This window comes from Bos taurus, chromosome 20, assembly GCF_002263795.3.
Source record: "Bos taurus isolate L1 Dominette 01449 registration number 42190680 breed Hereford chromosome 20, ARS-UCD2.0, whole genome shotgun sequence".
In the NCBI taxonomy this organism is placed as follows: Eukaryota; Metazoa; Chordata; class Mammalia; order Artiodactyla; family Bovidae; genus Bos; species Bos taurus.
Window position 1 is genome coordinate 40,373,386 of NC_037347.1, and position 9,382 is coordinate 40,382,767.

At 42.1% G+C, this 9,382-nt stretch overlaps 1 non-coding gene across 1 annotated transcript; it reads right to left on the minus strand.

Moving 5' to 3' along the window:
• Positions 1 to 1,073: 1,073 nt before the first annotated feature.
• On the minus strand, positions 1,074 to 1,137 carry MIR12058 (microRNA mir-12058). The gene has a single exon (NR_162434.1). It is a non-coding gene; the product is annotated as a microRNA mir-12058 (primary transcript).
• Between the last annotated feature and the right edge of the window lie 8,245 nt (positions 1,138 to 9,382).

The following is a 9,382-nucleotide window of genomic DNA, read 5'->3' on the forward strand; positions in this document are numbered from 1 at the left end:
TATGGAAAGACCCAGACAAACCTTTTGGCCAACCCAATAATGTATTCTATAACACATGGTACCAAGCACTTATACAGACAACTTATTCATTGTTCAAGGTAGGTGCTATTGCCATCTTTATTTTTAGAACAGGAAACTGAAGCTCAGATGGAGTAAGCAACTTTTCCAAGGTTCTACTGAAGATGAGTGGTATAACGAGGATTCTGATTGACAGGATTATATTTTCCCCCTCTTCTATGTGATTATTCTATGGACAAATGCCTGCAGAAGTTTGAACTGGAATAGCAGTCAGAGAAAACTTCAGAGAAGAGGCACTATGAGGTGTTCTTAGAGCACCAGTTCGAATCTGAACAGTGGAAATGGTAGGGAGAGAACGGACCTGGCATCGCAGGTAAAAGGTATAACGTAGGCTCCATGAGCATTTTCTCTTTTATCTGTGGATTCATCTCCCCAGTGCCCCATGCCTGTTTGCACATCTTGTATAGGCGTATGAACTATTGTATTGTCTTCTGACACAGCTGTTTCATTAAGGCCATGCTACCATAACTAGTATTGGGGTCCCCCTCTAAAAGGGAGGTGGATCTTTGAATTCACTATCTGTGGAAGAGATCACTGTTCTGACCGGACATTGATTCTCCTAATTTCGGAGAGGCAGCTCTTGGACAGGGAGACAACCTGCTTCTTTTAAGTCTGTGTCTTTGTGAATCTGGACTTTAAGATGGGCTTGCGGGCCTTACCGAGAAGTGAGAAAAGGTTTTTCGCTTTTATCTGGAGTCAGAGGGGCCACATCAAGAGACTCCCACAGAAGATATTTTGGAAAACACAGCTGGAGGTATTCTGGAAGATAGATTATCTTGCTTCATATTACTCTGTTTTCCTTTGGTGACCTGAGAACCTCAGCAAAAGTTTTATTTGAATGCTTAAACTTGATCTTGGCTATGCTATGCCATTTGAGTCTAAAAACAGTAATGCCCTCTGTGGTCAGACTGATGGGGTAGCAGTAATTCATTTTTTCTCCTCACCCTTCCTCTCTCTCCTGTCTCTCTTCTCTCTTCTCTTCTTCTCTCACCTCTGCACATGACTACTGGAAGAACCAGGTATATATAGTCAAAGCTATGGATTTTCCAGTAGTCATGTATGGATGTGAGAGTTGGACCAAAAAGAAGGCTAAGTGCTGAAGAATTGATGCTTTCAAACCATGGTATTGGAGAAGACTCTTAGGAATCTCTTGGGGGATCAAACCAGTTAATCCTAAAAGAAATCAACCCTGAATATTCATTGGATGGACTGATGCTGAAGCTGAAGCTCCGATACTTTGGCTGCCTGATATGAAGAGCTGTCTCATTAGAAAAAAGACCCTGATGCTGGGAAACATAGAAGGCAGGAGCAGAAGGGGTCAACAGAGGACAAGATGGTTGGATGGCATCACCAACTCAATGGTCATGAGTTTGAGCAAGCTCCGGGCGATGGTGAGGAACAGGGAAGCCTGGTGTGCTGCAGTCCATGGGATTGCAAAGAGTTGGACAAGATTGAGCAACTGAAGAACAACAACTGGAAAAAACCATAGCTTTGGCTATATGGACTTTTGCTGACAAACAATGATAGTGCATAATAAATAACCACAAACTTCATTAACGTGTAGTAGTTAACATTTGTTTTGTACATGAGTCTGTAGGGTAAAGCTAATGTCATCTGGACAACTTTCAGAAAACTAAGATCATGGCATCTGGTCCCATTACTTCATGGCAAATAGATGAGGAAACAGTGAAAACAGTGAGAGACTTTATTTTGGCGGGCTCCAAAATCACTGCAGATAGTGACTTCAGCCATGAAATTAAAAGACGCTTGCTCCTTGGAAGAAAAGTATGACCAACCTAGACAGCACATTAAAAAGTAGAAACATTACTTTGCCAACAAAGGTCCGTCTAGTCAAGGATATGGTTTTCCAGTAGTCATGTATGGATGTGAGAGTTGGACTATAAAGAAAGCCATTTTAGCTGGTTTCACTCTTGTGGCCAGCTCTGGGACAGCTGTGTGGTCTTGTCATCTTGGTTAGGCTTGCTCACATGTCTGTGGTTTGGCTGCTGCTGCTAAGTTGCTTCAGTCATGTCTGACTCTGTGCGACCCCATAGATGGCAGCCCACTAGGCTCCCTTGTCCCTGGGATTCTCCAGGCGAGAACACTGGAGTGGGTTGCCATTTCCTTCTCCAATGCATGAAAGTGAAAAGTGAAAGTGAAGTCACTCAGTTGTGTCTGACTCTTAGCGACCCCACGGACTGCAGCCTACGAGGCTCCTCCATCCATGGAATTTTCCAGGCAAGAGTATTGGAGTGGGCTGCCTAGTTATTGTCTAACTGGGTATAACCTCAGCTTGGAGTTTTTCTTTGTTTCATTTCTTTCTCCCCCTATGGCATGCTAGCCTAGGCATGTCCATCTCATGGCATGGCAGAGGACCCAAGAGCAACAAGCAGAAGCGTGTAAGTGGTCTTGAAGTGTCTACACATGTCATTCTACAAACATCCTGTTGGGAAAGCAAGTCATAGGACCAGAGTTGTAGGGCCTTGGATATGTGAAAAATCAAGGCCATTAGTGCAACCAACCTGCCACAGTGGTGGTGCTCATGTCTCCTCTCACTTTTCTATCTCCCATTAATTTGTGAGATCAGTTAAGTTCAGTCACTCAGTCATGTCTGAGTCTTTGTGATTCTACAGACTGCAGCACACCAGTCCTCCCTGTCTATCATCAACTCCTGGAGTTTAATCAAATTCATGTCCACTGAGTCAGTGATGCCATCCAACCATCTCATCCTCTGTCGTCCCCTTCCCTCCCACCTTCAATCTTCCTCAGCATCAGGGTCTTTTCAAATGAGTCATTTCTTCACATCAGGTGGCCGAAGTATTGGAATTTCAGCTTCAACATCAGTCCTTCCTATGAATATTCAGGACTGATTTCCTTTAGAATTGACTGGTTGGATTTCCTTGCTGTCCAAGGCACTCTCAAGAGTCTTCTCCAACACCACAGTTCAAAAGCATCATTCTTCGGCACTCAGCTTTCTTTATAGTCTAACTCTCACATCCATACGTGACTACTGGAAAAACCATAGCCTTGACTAGATGGACCTTTGTTGTAATGTCTCTGTTTTTTAATGTGCTGTCTAGGTTGGTCATAATTTTCTTTCAAGGAACAAGCGTCTTTTAATTTCATGGCTGCAGTCACCATCTGCAGTGATTTTGAAGCCCCCCAAAATAAAGTCTCTCACTGTTTCCACTGTTTCCTCATCTATTTGCCATGAAGTAATGGGACCAGATGCCATGATCTTAGTTTTCTGAAAGTTGAGTTTTAAGCCAACTTTTTCACTCTCTTCTTTCACTTTCATCAAGAGGCTCTTTTGTTCTTTTTCACTTTCTGCCATAAGGGGGGGTCATCTGCATATCTGAGGTTATTGATATTTCTCCTGGAAATCTTGATTCCAGCTTGTGCTTCATCCGGTCCAGCATATCTCATGATGTACTCTGCACAGAAGTTAAATAAATGGGGTGACAATATACAGCCTTGACGTACTCCTTTCCTGATTTGGAACCAGTCTGTTGTTCCATGTCCAGTTCTAACTGTTGCTTCTTGACCTGCACACAGATTTCTCAGGAGGCACATCAGATGGTCTGGTATTCCTATCTCTTAAAGAATTTTCCACAGTTTGTTGTGATCCACACAGTCAAAGGCTTTCGCATAGTCAATAAAGCAGAAGTAGATATTTTTCTGGAACTCTCTTGCTTTTCTGATGATCCAGCAGATGTTGGGAATTTGATCTCTGGTTGCTCTGCATTTTCTAAATCCAACTTGAACATCTGGAAGTTCACAGTTCACGTACTGTTGAAGCCTGGGTTGGAGAATTTTGAGTATTACTTTACTAGCATGTGAGATGAGTGCAATTGTGTGGTAGTTTGAGCACTCTTTGGCATTGCCTTTCTTTGGGATTGGAATGAAAACTGACCTTTTCCAGTCCTGTGGCTGCTGCTGAGTTTTCCAAATTTGCTGGCATATTGAGTGTAGCACTTTCACAGCATCATCTTTTAGGATTTGAAATAACTCAACTGGAATTCCATCACCTCCACTAGCTTTGTTCACAGGGATGCTTTCTAAGGCCCACTTGTCTTCGTATTCCAGGATGTCTGGCTCTAGGTGAGTGATCACACCATTTTGATTATCTGGGTCATGAAGATCTTTTTCGTACAGTTCTTTGCCAAAGAATTGATGCTTTTGAAATGTGGTGTTGAAGAAGACTCTTGAGAGTCCCTTGGACTGCAAGGAGATCCAACCAGTCCATTCTAAAGGAGATCAGTCCTGGGTGTTCTTTGGAGGGACTGATGCTAAAGCTGAAACTCCAATACTTTGGCCACCTGATGCGAACAGTTGATTCATTGGAAAAGACCCTGATGCTGGGAGGGATTGGGGGAAGGAGGAGAAGGGGACGACAGAGGATGAGATGGCTGGATGGCATCACTGACTTGATGGACGTGAGTCTGGGTGAACTCCAGGAGTTGGTGATGGACAGGGAGGCCTGGGGTGCTGCAATTCATGGGGTCACAAAGAGTCAGCCACAACTAAGTGACTGAATTAAACTGAACTGAACTGAACTCTGTGTATTCTTACCACCCCTTCTTAATATCTTCTGTTTCTGTTAGGTCCATACCATTTCTGTCCTTTATTGTGCCCATCTTTGCATGAAAAGTTCCCTTGGTATCTCCGATTTTCTTGAAGAGATCTCTAGTCTTTCCCATTCTATTTTTTTTCTTCTATTTCTTTGCACTGATCACTGAGGAAGGCTTTCTTATCTCTCCTTGCTCTTCTTTGGAACTCTTTATTCAAATGAGTGTATCTTTCTTTTTCTCTTTTGCCTTCGTCTCTCTTCTTTTCATAGCTGTTTGTAAGGCCTCCTCAGACAACTATTTTGCCTTTTTGCACTTCTCCTACTTTTGCATTGTGAGATAATTATCCAATAATTGACCAGTTTTTCTTTACCTACTTTCCTTAAATAGAAAATGATTCTTGAACTAGAGGACTTGGGGCTGATAGGTCTGGCTGCCTCTTCACATGAAGATAATACCTGCATTAACAATTTCAGAGAAGAGGAGTTTGCTTCTTTATACTGTGTGTATTCATATCCTGGTATTATGATCATCCACAAGATCCCATGTTGAAGAATTTTCCTCAGTACAGTGGTCCTCAATATTTCTGAGGCTGAAAACTTATCTCCAGTAACAAAGTACTCACAGAGCCTTCCATGATATTAGCCATAGCAAACTGAGAAAATGCATAATAGCAAAGAGTTATTCTAAATTATAACATGTTTAGACTAATTTATATTTTTCAATACCAGTAATATCTATATCCATATACATTTTGAAAATAATGATACTTATCTACATGAGATATTATTTATGTATTTTACAGATAGTGCGGTGTGTGAATATGGATCCTCTGATTCTTTGCAATAACTCTGAAGCTTCTCTCCCAATTATACACAAACTGCTGTGATCTTTTACCTAGTCTTAGTGATAAAGTTTTTTATTACATTTTTACAAAATGTTTTAGTCACTCAGTGGTGTCCAACTCTTTGCAAACCCATGGACTTTAGCCTGTAGCCCACCAGGCTACTCTGTCCTTGGAATTCTCCAGGCAAGAATCCTGGAGTGGGTAGCCATTGTCTTCTCCAGGGGGGTCTTCCACACCCAGTAATCAAACCTGGGTTTCCTGCTTTGCAGGCAGATTCTTTACCATGTGAACCACCAGAGAAGCCCAAGAATACTGGAGTGGGTAGCCTATCCCTCCTCCAGTGAATCTTCCCAACCCAGGAATCGAACCTGGGTCTCCTGCATTGCAGGCGGATTCTTTACAAACTGAGCTACTAGGGAAACCCATTTTACAAAATATCTCATAGTAAATGAAGGGGAAGTCTTTCAGAGCTATGACAGTCTTTTACAGATGCAGGGGTCCAGTAGCAACATCTCTGCTTTCTAGAAAGACCCTTAAGCACATAGAGAAAGTCCTGACCCTTAAGTCAGGGATCTGAAAACTTCCCCAAACCTCCTAAACTTATCTTCCCAGATTTTTCTTTCACAATTTTCTTTACAAAATGCTTTCCTCTTCTGAAAACACACATTTTTCTCATTTCTGTTTTTTGCTTGATATAAAATATCCTCTCTGTGTTGGACACCTACCTGTCCCTCAAGACCAGACTCATCCCATCCTTAAGACCTTCTCTAACTTGGTCATCAGCCTGCCTTTTATTTCTCGGTTCCTTGCATCTCCTTATATTTGACTTACTTAGATTTACTCTGATTCAGTTCAGTTTACACTTAACACTTGCAGAGTATCACCCATCAGTCCAGGTTCCAGGGTTACAGAGTAAAAACCCTGTCTCTGCTGCTAATAAACTCAGTTGCTCCTCTTATACATTTTAGACCCCCAACTCTGTAGCACATGTTTTATTTTCATATGGCTTATGGCATCAAGCAGATAGCAGTTGTTTTAAAATACATTTTGAATTGAAATAATAAAAAAAGAGGTAACTAGTGAGATTTTCTCTGAAGAACTGTGTATTAAAGGTCTTAAAAGTACATATACACAGTAGAGTATTACTCAGCCATTAAAAAGAATACATTTGAATCAGTTCTAATGAGGTGGATGAAACTGGAGCCTATTATACAGAGTGAAGTAAGCCAGAAAGAAAACACCAATACAGTATACTAACGCATATATATGGAATTTAGAAAGATGGTAACAATAACCCTGTATGCTATGCTAAGTTGCTTCAGTCATGTCCGATTCTGTGCAACCCCATAGACGGCAGCCCACCAGGCTCCGTCATCCCTGGGATTCTCCAGGCAAGAATACTGGAGTGGGTTGCCATTTCCTTCTCCAGTGCATGAAAAGAGAAAAGTGAAAGTGAAGTCGCTCAGTCGTGTCCGACTCTTAGCGGACTGCAGCCTACCAGGCTCCTCCATCCATGGGATTTTCCAGGCAAGAGTACTTGAGTGGGGTGCCATTGCTGTATACGAGACAGCAAAAGAGACACTGATGTATAGAACAGTCTTTTGGACTCTGTGGGAGAGGAAGAGGGTGGGATGATTTGGGAGAATGGCATTGAAACATGTATAATATCATATATGAAACGATTCGCCAGTCCAGGTTCGATGCACGATACTGGATGCTTGGGGCTGGTGCACTGGGATGACCCAGAGGGATGGTATGGGAAGGGAAGAGGGAGGGGGGTTCAGGATGGGGAACACATGTATACCTGTGGCGGATTCATTTTGATATATGGCAAAACCAATACAATACTGTAAAGTTAAAAAATAAAATACAATAAAAAAAGAAAGACTGACTTCTGTGACATTAGAATGTTTCTCTCTGGTCATAGTGAGGGGCTAATTTGAAGACAGTAAAGCCAAGTGTTGACTCAGTATTGAACCTGAGGGTTGTACCCTAAGCCTGGGGGGAGGGTGGAAAGTAAATGATTTTTAACTGAGAGTTTGAAGAGGGAGAGGTTGATCAAAGGATCTCTTAGAGCCAGACTGTGAAGGCTCTGTGGAGGCTCTGGTCATGGTTCATGGTGTTGACTGTACTGTGTGAACACTGACAGAATCAGAAAGAGAATATCTGGATTTGGAGTCTAAAGAAATGGATATCTCAGTTAATTTTTGGCTCCATTATCTGTATGTCAAATTTTTTGACTGCCTCTCTTCCACAGCCTCTGGTGGAAGCACAGCAGACCAGAATCTCTTAGAAAGTCCCCTATAGGGTGGCAAAAGGAGCTGTCATAAAAGATGCTCGATAAAGACTCCAGTTGGCTGTAAGTTTTTCAGTGAAGTGACTTCAGTGGGTCATTGACTTTCCTGCCAATCAAAAGCACAGATGTCAAAGGAGGAGGCAAGAAAAGTAGATGTTTGTGGACACACAAACATTCATTTATAGTCTGTCTTTGAGCAAACAGGTCCCACCAAGGCTCCAGTGTTCCACTTACAGTTTGTGTTTGTGCTAAGTCACTTCAGTTGTGTCCAACTCTATGCAACCCTATGGACTTCCCCAGGCTTCTCTGTCCATGGGTATTCTCCAGGCAAGAACACTGGAGTGGGTTGCCATTCGCTCCTCCAGGGGATCTTCCCAACCCAGGGATGGAACCCATGTCTCTTATGTCTCCTGCATTGGCAGACAGGTTCTTTACCACTAGCACCACCTAGGAAGCCCTCCACTTATAGGTCTAGCCACAAATACTCATTGAAAATCCATTCTAAGTCACAGCCATTCCTAAGACTGTCTGTTTTCCTTAGGCAGCTTGCTTAAACGCCTTGAATTTCAGTTCTCTTACTTTTAAAATATAGATGAGAGTAGCTATGCCACCAGAAATTTTTACTGAGGTATGCCTATTATCTTGTTTTGTTTCAGTGTCATAGAAAGGTGGGAAATCTAAAAGGTAATATTCCTTTTCCTTTTCATGCTCCTCACTCTCTATATCCAGGTCTTTGTGTTCTGTGCTCCCTGGTCCCTGAGGGAATTCAGTTTCCCGTAGATTAGGCATCCCTCTCCCCCGAGGCCACTACCACCCAGAGCTTTGTTTGGAAGCCCGGGATTGCTATGAAGAGTCAAGAGGCAATCAAGTGGTGGTTGATTTTTAGCCATTTCAGGTGGGGGCTGAACCAAATTTGATTTTAAAGAAATAAAAGAGTGTGATAAAATTGCATGCTGGGTTGTGAAGGAAGCTCACACACCATCGTTCTATCAGAGTTCGTGTGAGAACTGAAATCAGTTAATGTATGTGAAACCACCTAGTGCAGTGGCTGACGCATAGTCTAAACCCAATAAATGTTTACTTCTCTTTTCTACCCATTTATTTGTGTTTTGTATCCAGGAAACACCCATCAGTTGAGCCATTTGAAATTCAAATATCTACACTTTTTAGACCAGCTGTCAGTAAACTGGGTTATTTGGACCTCTAGTATGCACAGAAACTCTTCAAAGTATTGAGTGGGGTGAGAGAGATTTAGGGAATTTGTTTTGAAATCCTAAAGCTCCATATTTGCTTTTTTCTAAAATGGATCAGCCTGGTGTGGATGCCAGTTCTCTTTCTCAATCTTTCCTTTTAAAATCATCTTTCTATTGCTTGACAAAAGAATAGCACGCCTCCTACCATTTCCAAATCTTACTATAGTGTGTTGCCTGGGGAGAGGGTACCTCGTATAAAACAAAAAGCAGAAATTAGAAAAATATGTGTTGGCAGAGGAGAGCATTTTTGTGAAGGAAATTGTGAAAGAAGCATCTAGAAAAGAAAGCGTAGTCCCAGTTTAGGTGGTTTTCAAATCCCTGGCTGCAGAGCTGTTATATA